Genomic DNA, 14,357 nt, shown 5'->3' with positions numbered 1-14,357 from the left:
TATTGACGAAATCATGCATCTGTTTCAAAGTTATGAGGTTTTTTTTCACATACCGGCCTGCTTCGTACCTGCCCAACCGTGGATGAGTGGGCTTTCAGCCTTTCTGCACCCACTCTCTGGGACTCATTCAAGGTCCCTCTCAAGACCTTCCTCTTTGATCGTGCCTTTGGTCGTCTTTCCCCTAAGCACCCCATTCGGCTCCCACTCTCAGTTCAGTTGCCAAGCCAGTATTGTTAAGCACAATGTGATTTTCTCCCTACACGAAAGGCACTATATAAATGTAAATTCCTATTGATTCTATTTCTCTATTTCAAAATAATTGGTGTTCTCTATATATTCAGATGCTTGCTATATATTGAACCCAAGCCACACTATAATTTTCAAGGGGCTTAAGGCTTACCCACTGATAGTGTTCATAAAGCACACTCCTGGCACTGCACTGAGATTGGTAACTATGTGCATGTGTTTCTCATTATAGCTGAAGTTTAACGTTGATCTCACTGCATTAATATCATATGAGATGTCTGTCAGATTAATGAGCTATCAATGCTGTACTGAAAACCTGGGCTACGGTAATAATGTTGGATTGAACATCGCACACTCTGGGGTCACCAAGCTTTGGCTCTTGCCAACCGGTGCTTAACACTTTCTGGAATTAGGTAAGCAGGATTCATCCTTCCAGGGAGAGAGAGCGCATTCCATTCCAACAATCTATCTCTGGGATTTCCATGTGTCGGTGGGATGCATGGAGGTCTCAGCTTGGTTTGGATATTCTTAAGCATGATGATGGGTTTTTGCATGTGTCAGACACCCGGCTGTTTTATTGTGCCTCTTGCCCGTGCTTTGGGAAATCCAGGAATGTTCTCAGGTCCCATGGTATGTTTCCCATAAAACTGGCTCAGGTTTCAATTAAAGAGGCTCTTTTGAGCCAGCATGTTGTCCCGAATGCAAAGTTCTTTATGTAAAATATAAGTGATACCTGAAGAAGCAGATTCAAACAGCTGCCTGATTGAAACAAACCCTAAGGAGGAATGTTGGGATATCGTTACTGCTGATTTTGATGGGGTGGGGGGGTGGCGTGATGGGGGTGTGGGGGTGGAGAGAGGATTCTGTTTTACATTTGTATTTATGCTGCTTTGGTCTTATTTTCCTTACGTTAATTGTGTAAACATTTATATCGGAAGCTTTAATGCTCCTTTTTCCCTTTTAAATAAAAGAGGGTAGTTCCTACCAAAATAAACATACCTAGTTATAACTTACACACACACAAGCTTGTTGAGCACCTAGTTTGATTTAAACCAGTTTAATAAATCAGTGAAACCAGCAATAATTCCTAAACGCTCAATGGCGAAAAATCAACATTACATTTTCCAGAAGCATATCAATGGGAAGCTACAGCTCACCGCTTAGAAGGGATGTTTACAGGGAAACTGAGCAGTGAAAGACGAATTAGGCATCGACACATTACTTTCCTGTGCCATCTGTGCTATTTATAGGATGGAATATTAAAGGCAGCACCTCTGTGCACAAAAATCAGCACAATTCACACATCAAAGCCCATAATGCATAACATACTGCATTATTCTGTATGATATGATATATCATAATAGAATCCATTCTTAAAACATATAATGATCACAAGCCTGAATATGACTGTGGAGAGGATACTTAAATATAGTATTTTCAAACTCGCTGATATGCTTTTTTTTCCACTTAAGAAATGGGTTATCATCCAGTGAACTCTGCCTACTGATGATGCCCCTAAATCCTACATGAAATGTTAGCATGCTTTTTATTGAAATTTTGCCTTGCAAGCAAACATAGCAATTCAGATGAAACTTTCAACTGCTTTGGGGCTTGTTGGCTTGTTTCTGACTTTGCAGCTATCGTTTCCAAGAGGAGAATTCCCTTTGTTCCACTTCAGTAAGGAACAACTCAAGGACAAAATAAAAGGCGGGACACCAATCGATATCCTGTGTTTAAAAGGAGAGCAAATTGTGCAAATAAAATAAAGTTTAAAGATTCTGCTCTATCACAGTTAAAATTGACATTTTCGAATTTGGGTTTGTACAATTGTTTGAAGTTAATGATTGCTGTGAGTAATGTTTATTAAAGATCAAATTAAACCATGGATGCTTCCACGGTATGGCACTCACTCTCTTTCATCCTCTCGTTCTTCGATTGGATTGCTTCTGATTTCCGATACATCTCGATTTACGTTCAATAGTAATATTCCTTGTAATCCTTCCATTTGATACAGTGCTTTATCAGATCTTTGAGAAGTCTCAAAACGCTTCACAGAATATACTGTAAATTTAATTGATTGTAGGCGAAACACGGCAGCCAATTGCGCACAGCAGTGTCCCACAAACAGTCGCAGGTTGAGTGAACAATTTGTTTTTTGAAGAAATTATTTCAAAGCATGCAGTTCGGGTGTCCAACCAGAACTATTAAGAACCTGTGGGACATCCTCTGAATATGAAAGGCACAATATAAAGGTAAATGTAAATTTGTAAATGTAAATTTGTCATTGTAAACATTTTCTGTATTTAACATAAAAATTAAATGCTTCGATAGATTTGTTCTGTAATATCCCTGCAGCAAAATAGAATGAATGTCTCCACTGGCATGGTGGAGTGATAGTCACAGAGGGACCAGAGACATATGAATATGCCTGTTGAATTATTATCAGTCAGAACCATACCTTTGATGTTATAGAAAGATTGTTTCCAGCAAAAACCATGAGAGATACAGATCATAACCCACTTGTGGCTGACACTCATTAGCTTTTCTTGGACAGACAGTTGTACCACAATGACAAAGCTTGACTCTCGTGTCTTTTTCGTTGAGACACACAAAACACCAAATGGTCAGTCAGAATCCACTAAATAGAAGATAGATGGTTTTAAAGAATTTGTGACGAGGATTCTATTTTAAACTCATTCAGAAAGCTGCATCTTGCCTCATACATCCTCTAACCCAGAATAAACCCTTGAGGCCAGATTTTTCAAAAGGTCATGATCCATATCATGGCTGTCAGTAAAAGGGCATTTGCAGAGACAAATAGACAAGAGTTTTGATATGTCACACATGTTTCACTGAGGAAACTGCGTTACCTAAGATTTACTTAGGTTCAGTTACTGTTGTAAAGAAGCAATTCCTTAAATTAATCGATCCAAATTTGTTTGAAAATTTCCTTCCACTGTTGAAAAGCTCGCACACTTTGTTTCCAGTCATTCTTCTGCAGTTGCAATGCTTAAGTGTCTATACTGTGGTAAATGCAGTTTTCATTTCCTGAAAGTGACTGAAAACACATTATGTACCCATAGAAACTAGTTGCTAAGAGCATGACTGAACTCTCAACCACTCAACATGAAAATGCTGCAATGGTCTTTCAGTATTTTCTTTATTACATTTTATTCGACTTAATATTAACATATTAAAACAAATGAAAAAATGATCTTTTTTCCAATTACTGTACATAATAATAATAATCCTTGCATTTGATATAGCGCTTTATCATGTCATTGAGACATTTCAAAGCGCTTCATGGCTATACTGTGAAGTTGATTGATTATGTATCAGAGTGAGAGTGCTACCGATTGAACCAGGCTGACAATATTACCCTGTTTAAAAAAATAAATGGCTGGCACAATTCCCGTAATAACAATAATCCTTGCATTTGATATAGCACCTTATCACGTCTTCGAGACGTCTCAAAGCGTTCACAGAATATACTCTAAAGTGGATTGACTGTATATTTTGTGAACGAAACTTTAATTTTGCCGATTAGTATTGGTATGCTTTTACATTATATATCTTAAGACATGTGCACAATAACAATCTGTGCTTCTAAAATTGGAGGTCAGGTTATTTTTAAAAACTAAACAAGGTTCTTTGCTAGAAATAGAAACACAACTACCCTAATGGACGAGGCCTCAAAGCACAATTGACCTTTCCCAGCAGTGCATATATACAGAACAGGAGTATGTTAACAGACACAAAAATGCAGATCAACTTCTCCACAAGCCAAGCACTCCACAAGCCATTTTGCCCTTTAATGATGCTAACACATGCCCTTAGCAAAATATCCTATTAAAAATCTACATTAAAAAAGCCAAAGAATAATAATGCTTTATCCCTCAATTGCACCTATCGAGCAAGCATTTTTTTTACATTAGAAATGTCACTTACTGTTTGTATTCAATAGAAAATCTACTACTGAATTCAATAGAAAATCTACAAAACAATTCGAAGGAATGTCTTAAAATTCATGGAGTAATTTCTGAAGTACCATCAGTTTTCTTTATTGTTGTCTCAACTATAATAAGTTTAGACCCAAAGTGAATCCTACCTTACTGCATTGTACTGAGGACCTGTGGCTATATTCTCCACTTTAATTCTGTGGACTTCATTCAAGCACTGTCAACCTACTAAGATGTTAAGAGGACTTTTATTTAGTAAACTTTTAAATCAGGATCTTACCAACAAAATTGAGGAAGTAAATTACATAATAACAAACCATTATTAATTTGTAATTTTTTTCTTTCAAACTGTTTACAACCTTACTCCAGTAACTTTATTTTGTTAATTATTTATCTTATCTTGTGCGTCTGCTTTCTCTCGCTTTTCACAATTCTGAGGAAATTGTTAAAATCTATAAGGCATCCAAACAAGACTCCACATAAATAAATGAGCAGGACAGGCAATAAATACTGTGTGATATTATATAATTTGATCTACCTTTTGTGACTGCGTCTTCCCTTTCTCCCTTGCTCAGAATCCAACCCGCAATGTGCAGTGCTCCAAGACACTATCCTGCATAAAGGGTACTATAGAAATGCAAGTTGTTGTCGTCGTGGTACAAGCATTCTGTTGTACAATCGCTTGCAAAAGTTACTGCCTGTGCTTTTGTAACTCAGTCTGGAGAACACTGAATTAGCCTTTCTGTAATTTGAGAACACTGTTTGTTTCTTAAATCCATGTGGTTCACACAAATTGTACTTTTTTATTAATTGAGAAAATTCCAAGAATTTGAAAGTAAGTGGATTTTGGACTAAACAATGATTGGCACCCAGCCTTCACTGGGTTTCTAACAGTCCTTCCAAAGGATTTCAGCGTCCCTGTGCATCATGCAAGTTAACTCAGAATTGTGACTTGGCTTAGTCGTTACGACTCTGGGTTAGAGGTTGTGGGTTCAAGCCACATATGAGAACTTGAGTTCCTAGTGTAGGCTAATGCTACTCTAGAGTGTTGGAAAGTGTTGCATTGTCAGAGGGTCATCTTCAGATGAGGGTTAGATTCCCAGGCAGGGCGAAACCTTAGGCAAGTTTCCTCACTCTACACGCCTCTGTTTACCTAGCAGTAAGCAGGAACCCAGTTGTTAGTCGATTGGCAGGGATAATCATTCCTCCAAAAAAAAGTCACTCAATCCACGACGGTTTATGGGACACTGATGTGCACAATTTGCTGCCATATTTTACCCACAAAATACACAGTCAATCCAATTTAAAGTATCTTCTGTGAAGAGCTTTGAGACATTGCATGTGATAAGGCGCTGTACCAAATGCAAGGATTATTATTATAACTAATGCTGCGAAGTATGGTTCAATTGGTGCTCTCTGACACCATGCCTTAAGGGTCATACTATATCTGTGAATCAGTATCAGCAGGTTATTCGACTGGCTGTGTCTGAGGCTGATCCTCTGCTCAAGCAAGTTGTGAAGTGAAGTGATCCTGTATTTGTAGGCAAAAGTGACAGACAATTTGCACACAGCAATATCCCAGAAGTAGCTATGAAGCTAATTTTATGACTTAACATGGGATCTTATCATCCACAGGAACTCCATTCTGACCTAATCTAATTCTCAGGCAGCTTTCCTGTGGGTTAGTCCTACAGTTAGTCTACGTTTCAACTCAGATTTTTCATTAAAAATTCGCTTGATTGTTCCTTTACTAAGGAATCTGAGTAGGAAATAACCGAATAAGACCCTGTAAATGCCCAGTGTAGTAGAGTGAGTGAAGGCAATAATGAGGATAAAGTGGGGTTTAACAAAACTCACTGTAGTTCATTACTACAAATCCCCATACAATGGGACAAAGCCAACTGGTACCCTTTGTGAGGGGTTCAAGCCAAGAGAAATGCCAAATCCTCTCCACGTTCAACATGGGATTTGAGCCAGTTCTTAGTTAATTCAGATACTGGATCGCATTTGCCAACTGCCAGGCACAAGGCGTCTCAGCCAGAGAGCCCCAAAATCTGCTTCTCAGTCATCAACTCTGTCATCCCCTGAACCTTGTGCTTAGCTTTGAACACTGGTCCTGTTACACGTAGTGCAGCCGCCAGGCCACAATTCACATCTGTTTGGTCTCCTGCGAATAATTTCCTATGATTCTATGCCATTTGATTTGATTAATGATTCAGTAAAGTTAAACACCAGATAAACAAACCCACGCAACAACCAGCGCCAGAGTAAGTTCTAAAGCAATGCGTACTAACACGTTCAGGAGTCCTTTTGCATTGGTTCATGATCACTCGGCTCTTAAAAGCTGCGCACACTGTAATAGTCCTGCTTTAAAGAGACACTGCGCGATAATGGCACCAACAGTGAGTGTTTCACCTGAAAAAAAAGAGGGTGTCATTTCCACGAAGGAATGAAAAGTTAATGCAGTTGGGATGTGAGGGGAAAATCAGCGTTGATTGAGGCTTTAAGACTTGAGTAAATGCAAACAACAGTCCTCTCTCCTGTCAGCCCCAGGGTCACAACCTGCTTTAGCAAGGGAGGAAACTGTGATACAACACATCCTGTTGATGTTTTTTTAAATTAATAGGATGTTGCGTATTTTCAACAAGATATTTGAATGTTTGTAAACATGAGCTTATGAACGTGTGACAGAAAGTGGAAGGTGAACAGAGTTGTTGGCAGAATTCTCCCAAGCTCTAAATCTAACGGGACTCTGAGAATTGTAATGAACTATAGACTCTGGCCAGCAAGTCAGTTTCTTGTTCTCTCCTATTTTCAATGGCTGTGATTTAACTGTTACTCCCTGCTGCTGGATTCTGAGTTGGGAGAATACTGACGATTCACTTTCTGTTTCATTTTAAGTGAGATAGATACCATTCAGGAAAAGTCTGGAGCCAACACACACACACACATATATATATACATATATATTGACCAAGATAGTGGTAGATTAATGCATATTAATGCAAGACAAAAATATAGCAAATACTATATGTGAATAACGGAAGGGTGTTGTTTAGTACAAGTGGAGAAGGTTTCACGTGTGGTTGTTCACTGAAAGTTTCCAGTTTAGTTTTGTTGACCAGCAGCTTTACATAAACGGATCACTAGATCATTTGGTGAATTTGGATAAAGAAGGCCCATTTGATCTCAAGCTTCCAGAATACCCATCCTTCCCAGAATCGAGCTGTTACTTTTCTGAGTAAAGAAATAATTATTGCTGTCTGTTCTGAATTTGTCCTTTGCAACCAAACACACCTGTGTCCTCTTGTTCTGGTGTCTCGAAAGTGTTACTCTGCATTCACTTTCTCAATCCCATTTAAAATCCTACATGTGTCTACATAAAGTTGCCCTCTGAGATGTCTCCTTTCAAGAGTTAAGAACCCTTGCTTGTCTAATCATTGCCTAGCTAAATTGCAGATATTCACGGTCACTGGAAGAAATCAAAGCGTAATTACAAGCAAATTACTCCAACCTCACGCAGATGACCAGTGAAGCCACATTTGCAAACCGGATTCACGAACAGAAACTCAAGTGTTATTAATGGAGAAATCTATCATTAACTAGCAGTAAGTCACAGTCAACTCGTGGGATTTCCGTTCGCAAACGTTGGTAGTAAATTGCAGGATATTTCTAAGGCAGTCATTGGCAGGGTTTCCTGTTAGCAACTCTGCTAAACCTTTTCCCCAGGTAGCTTTGGAAACCCACTGGGTAAAACGAATAGTCTTTAATTAATTTAAGGCTTCCCTATGAACCCTGATGCTGAAGAGGGTGAAAGAATCTGTAAATGCAAACTAATGTGGCTGACTCAGATTCTGTCAATCCTCTCACCTTCAGTGGTTTTAAATTCAACTTAAATTGAAACTTCTGTTCCCACCATTGTAGGAACAGGGCTGAAACGTGGAAGCATCCAAATACAGATGTAGATTCATCCACGTGTTATTTTTCAATGGCTTTTTCATTTGGGTTCGGTTCCACTTCAGAGCAATCAGGAGAGACTCTGGTTCAACACCAGGGTGACATGAAACGTGGGACAGTAGCGCTCGGAGATGCAAATGAATCGAATAAGCTTGTGGCTGCGTTTTTGTTTTAACCACCGCGTACTCAGATGAAGAGCCCACTAGCCTTTCCAATGAATCGATCCCACCAAGAAATGCTTTATTCATCTCGAATAGACTCAATTTCCAACAGTTGTCCCAATAGAAGCCAATTTGCTGTTTCCCCCCCAGTCCTCCTGAAAGTGCTTCTTTTTATTATAAACAAAGTATGAGATTAAGCTGTTCTATCCTTTGATTTTAATCTTCACATTGCACTTGCACAATTCACCAATAATCCTTTCACCTTTTCACATCCAATGTGTACGTTTGTTCCATATGTCAGTGTTAGCTGTTTGCAGGTAAGGTTATAAGTACATTCTATGCCTTGCTGAGCCAGTTTGCCTTCTTCATTATCAAAATCATTTTGGTAATGAACAAGGCAAATACATTTTCTATCAACATCTCCCATCCAAATAATGTAGATATCTCGGTCAAATTCACATGGCATATTGGGCACAGAAGGGGCTGTTTGACCCATTCTGCTTGTGTCACATACAAATGTTTTCTTATGCTCTATAAACTGCAGAGAATTATCATTCCAGTGGGATCTGCAGCCATTGATTTATGTGCAGAAGTAAAATATTACATCGCTGTACGTGGGTAAAAAATGAAATGCACACACACAACCGTCTACTTATCTGTGCGAATTGGAGCAAATGCGCTCATCTGCTCTGCAAGTACAACAACATCATTAATAGTACCAATCGATATAATTTAACGCCTAGCTGAACTTGCAATGTGTTTTCAATGGTTAGTTTGAACTGTATCCCCCACTTACAAACAATCTCAAAAGGCCCCCTTCATCAGCTGGGAACATATGGCGACACTCTCTCGTATTTTACTAATGTAAATTTATTTGATATATTACATCCAGTAAAAAAGATTACAGATGAGATGCAGACTCACACAACTTTTAAACATAGCCTAAATAAGATTAATGTTTTTTTTTATTTAGACATGACATGATATACAACAAGTTACATGAGAGTTTAGGCTTAAATTGCAATCCTCATCATCTAGTCAGAAATGAATGTTAATCTAACACATTCCAATTAACATAGCACCTTATCATATTATTTAAACATCTCAAGCGTTTCACAGGGTATACTGCAAGGTGTAAAGACTGGGTATTTTGTAAGTGAATGTGGCAGCCAATTTGCATACAGCAATATTTCACAAACAGCCATGGAGTGAATGACCATTTTTAGGTTGACCAGATAGTAATATGGGATCGCTACCATCCACCTGAATAGGGAGACACGATTTAGCATCTCAGCTGAAGGGCAGCACCTCAAACAATGCAGTGACTTCAGAGGCAATGTCAGCTTAAAGTCCCAACGTGGGACTTGAACCTACAACCTAATGGCTCCAAGGCAACAGTGTTTGCAGCTGAGCCAGATTGTACTTATATTAGAGGCTGCAAAGTCCACATTTCGCCCACAAAATACACAGTCACATCGCTTTACAAAATATTCTGTGAAGCACTTTGAGACGTCTCAACACCGTGTTATGGCGCCATATCAAAATGCAAGGATTATTGTTGTTTATTTGAGTTTATTTGAATGACAGTGTTCACAGGCAACAAAATATTGTTGTGCATTATAGGACTCGTGCAGTTGAGGATTATTTATGTGAGTGGCATAAGCGGTGCTGTGATGAATAACATCGGGTTAGTTAGTTAGTTTGTGGATGTGAAAACAATGGTTTTGAAGCAAATGATGGGGGTGAAAAATGCATTCTTCTACACTCACAATGCAACTGCTCTACAAGTGATGAAGATTTTTGACACCACTTTTTTTAAAAAAAAAGGTTTTCTTTCAATGCCACCAAATGTGTCTGTACATTAGAATAAAACCCTGTGGTGCCCTCCTTCGGGCATAAGCTTGTACTCCAACACAACCTGAGACTGTCAGGTATTGGAACAGTTCGGGACCAATATTGATCAACCTGATACTTTTGAGTAAGTCGTGTTACTCACGCTCCAATGACACTTCGGAAAGTGTACCCAGAATATACGGCAGTGCTATCAATGCAGCAATAGTCCTGTAGCTCAATGGTTAGAGCACTCGCTTTGCAAGCGAGAGACTGAGTTGAATTCCAGGCAGAGGGCGAAACCTTGGGCAAGTTTCCTTACTCCACACACCTAATAATAATCCCTCCCAAAATCAAAAACAATAATAAATTGGTCATTTTCAATCTACGACTGTTTCTGGGACATTGCTGTGTGCAATTGGCTGCCGCGTTCGCCCACAAATATACAGACAATTCACTTTACAGTATATTCTGTGAAGCGCTTTGGGACGTCCTCCCGACGTGAAAAGCGCTATATCAAATGCAAGGATTATTATTATTAATAATAGATTAAAATAAGCAAAACCGAACTCTGATTAATTTCGATGAGTTTTGCCCACCCCCACATGTGTTAAAATGTTTCTGGATTCAGCACGAACTCCCCCAACAATTTAGCAGATTGTCTGTTCTGCAATGATAACCTCACTATTTTTCTTCCAGACACCTGGTTTACCAGTAAGTAATATGCCAAACATTCAGCTTCAAAACATATTATATTCGCGAAGGCACTGAAGAGACCTGATGGCAAGAATGTAGAGAGAGCTATCAATGTTCATTTTAATGTGTTTGCATTTGTACATCATTTATTATTATTATTACTACTAATACATGAATAATAATAATAACATTATTGATAATATTACTATCATTTAAACTTTGCACGAGGCAGGCTAGTGTTTTAAGCATTGTGGTTTAAAATCACGACCATCCAACTGCGAAAAGAAAAACCTTGTAAGAAATGTGACTTTTAGGATTTATGAAACATATCATCAGAGTATTCACACACGAGCAAACGTACATTTTGCAAGACCTCAAAACAAGGCATTTTCTTTTAGTTGAGAGGGGTAAATTGGGGGTGATTTTTGCAATGGACCAAGGATTCTGATGGAGGTTTAATTAAGGAGTGGATTCAAATCTATTGGCAAAATCATATTCTGCCAGAGCTGAGGTTCATGAGGACTAATGTCTAAAATAGAAAGGTATTTTATAACCTCAGCTGCAGGACATCAAGTGGTAGTGTAGAACTAACTCACTGCCTGTTAACCCTGAAGAGACAGAAACAAGAGATCAAAACCACGTCTGTTATTTCTATCACCCGAAGAAGAAGAAGAAAAAAAAAATCATGCAGATGATATATGTTCCTTATCCTTATCCCTGCAATGAAACTCCTGGCAGCAAAGTTATCTGATGCTGCACACAAATGTGAAATAGGGGGAAAGGGGAAAAAAAAAATCATGATTCGTTTTGCTAACACAGGGGATTGCAGTTATTTTGACAGATGCTCATTCCTCTGCCAAAACGATCTGATTTCTCTTTTCGTGGGAGATTTTGTGTGTGTGTGAGTGTTTGTGTGTGTGTTGTGTGTGTGTGTGTTGTGTGTGTGTGTGTGTGTTCTGTATAAACCTGGTGTGAGATGTCAAGACCAAAGAAGTGCTGTACTTACCAACTGGAACTAAAGTGAGATCCCAGAGAAATAGTCTTCAGGAATGGGGTGGGGGTGTTATCCAATTTTTTTTCTCTCCAGCTCCTTGTAAATATGTTTCCCCCACCCCCCCCTCCCCACCACCTTGCTTGTGGATGTGGAAGGTGAGTCGAGAGGATATAATCCAGATCTGGTCCTGCCCCTGTGACTTGCTGCTGACACTTTCCAAACTGGACTCTTCCCTCTGGGGCAGCCCTGCTTTAAATTCAGCAGTGGGATCCTGCTGTCTGTCAGAGAGTGAGTGATTCAGACAAGAGCACCATCATTAACAGGAAAGCTTGCAGCTTCCTGTTACATCAGCTTCACTCCGCCTTCAGCTCACTATCAACCTTCCCAGGAGCTGAATGAAACCTGAGCTTGCTTTGCCTAAGTCTGTGTGAAAGCCACTGCTCCATTGTCACACACACCACACACACACACACACCATCCAAAAGAGATCACATCAGCTTCCATTGCGCATCAGCAGACAGATATATGAGGCTGCAAGACACTAGTGTGTCACCTAATTATTTTTTTGGGGGGTCAGCCAGGTGTCCCGACACGTGCGGAAACCCATCGCCGTGCTTAAGGTTATCCAAACCCGCCCGTGGAAATCCCAGAGAGAGATTGTTGGGTCGAAATGGATTGCACACTCTCTCCCTGGAAGGACACATCCTGCTTGCATAATTCCAGAAGGTATTAAGTGCAGGTCGGCAAGAGCCGAGGCTTGGGGATCCCAGAGTGTGCGTTGGGGGAACATAACAAGACAAACAACAGGAATAGATCTGCTCCTGAAACAGATATGTTTAACCAACCAGACTAGTTTGAGGTGGTATCTCGTTGGATGATAATGACAAATGCACACAATGTCAAGAGCAATAATAGTGCTATCTATAAACACAGAGAGCCATAGAAGAGACGAGAATAGTGCTGGATATCAAGATAGGAGCGTTAACGTATATATATATATATATTTAAGTGATAAATGCATATTGTGCGAACAAAAGTACAAAGATTCCAGCGATCAGGAATCAAAGAGGAAAACAATCTGAAAGAAAGGGGTAGGTGAGGAGAGATGGGTTTCAAAGGGGTCTGGAAAAAATGTGCATTTTCTGTGCATTTTATTTCTTGTTTCCTCTTTTGTTACATTATTTATACATTATTATTGTGATGTCCTGAAGACGTGATAAGGAGCTATATCAAATGCAAGGGTTATTATTATTATTATTATTTCCAAAAGGTGACAACACCTCAACTCTGCTCCTAAAGCCACACTCAACGAATGTGGTCCTGTAACGTTTATTAAATGTTATTCCACAACAGGTGGGGGGAGGGGGGGCACTGAAGCTTCAGTGAACTACTAAATAAAATCTTAGCAACTTTATCGCAATTAAGTTTGAGTCAAACGATCCTGATATAAAATGAAATAAACTTGGAGAGAAGGGAGACAGTCTGTCCTGGATTCACACCTGGACCCCATCACATCAGACATGCTCTACTGACTACTGAAACAACTTTAAATAGTGATAAAGAACATTTTTTAAGACTATTATAATGGTCAAAATCATCCCAATTACTGCCAGGTTAGTGACTGTAGGCAAACACAGCAGTCATTTAATGAGTTACAAGCTCCTAAGGTTAGCCATGAGATGATTTGTTTTAAAAGAAGTTAGTTTTTTTTAATTCCTAGGAGTTTTAGGTAATGTCTTCAACCTTAAACAAGGCAGTGCCCTCCCAGTACTGCACTGTCAGCCTTGTCCCAACTCGGGGGGTTTGAACCCACAACCTTCTGATTCAGCAAAGTGCTACCAACTGAGCCACATTATCAGGAAGATATGTGTGATGGTGGCATAGATGCTTAAGGGAAGAGCTTTGTTTGAGAAATAGCGCATCTTAACCTCATCTTAGAGCTGGGCTTCAGAAGCCTTACAGTTTTCTCAAAGTGCAGTGCAGAGTGTGTCAATTTGTGCAACTGGAGAGATTTTATAACGTGTGGGTGGAAACTAATGACTGTATTTCCTTTTACAGCAACAAGAGTCGTGTTTGATATAATGCCTTATTATGTCTTTGAAACGTGGGAAATCGCTTCACGCGGTTTACTGTAAAATGAGGTGACCTGTGCACCTGTAGGCGACATTATTATAGAAACAAATCCCTAGAAAGTGAAAAAGCTACGTGTTTAGCTTAGCTTGACTCACCAGGGTTTTACAGGTCAGGTTAGAAAGGATGGATAGCCATTCAGGATCCATACAAATGTAAGCCTATAGAATTTGTTTGGTCGCTGCTGTTCTTTCAGTGGATTCAGTTGGGCCTGTGGATTCTGTGTGCCCTAAATGGTGTTTTAATTACCTTTGAGCAATGTCACAAAACTCACCAGCCCTGAATGGATCTGCAGGAGAGTGCGAATGGCCATGTATTTGACTAAAGTTAAGTGAAATGAGCCTGAAATCCTGAGCTGGGCTAAGATACTGCCTTGAAATAGAG

The 14,357-nt window shown here is 39.4% G+C and overlaps 1 protein-coding gene across 2 annotated transcripts in view; it reads right to left on the bottom strand.

Annotated features, from left to right (window-relative positions):
* The window catches only part of calcrlb (calcitonin receptor-like b), a 35,946-nt gene extending 23,826 nt beyond the window's left edge, over window positions 1-12,120 (bottom strand). The window contains exon 1 of one of the 2 annotated variants that reach the window (XM_007890120.2): window positions 11,856-12,120. The gene's annotated coding sequence lies outside the window, so the exon portion shown is untranslated. Of the gene's footprint in view, window positions 1-2,156; window positions 2,177-11,855 lie in introns of those variants that run through there. The other variant, XM_007890121.2, reaches the window with a different exon arrangement.
* Window positions 12,121-14,357: the final 2,237 nt, after the last annotated feature.

Source organism: Callorhinchus milii, unplaced genomic scaffold (genome assembly GCF_018977255.1).
Source record: "Callorhinchus milii isolate IMCB2004 unplaced genomic scaffold, IMCB_Cmil_1.0 Scaffold6, whole genome shotgun sequence".
NCBI lineage: Eukaryota > Metazoa > Chordata > Chondrichthyes > Chimaeriformes > Callorhinchidae > Callorhinchus > Callorhinchus milii.
Note: the sequence above shows the minus strand (reverse complement) of the source record. Positions and strands in the feature narration are given on the sequence as shown.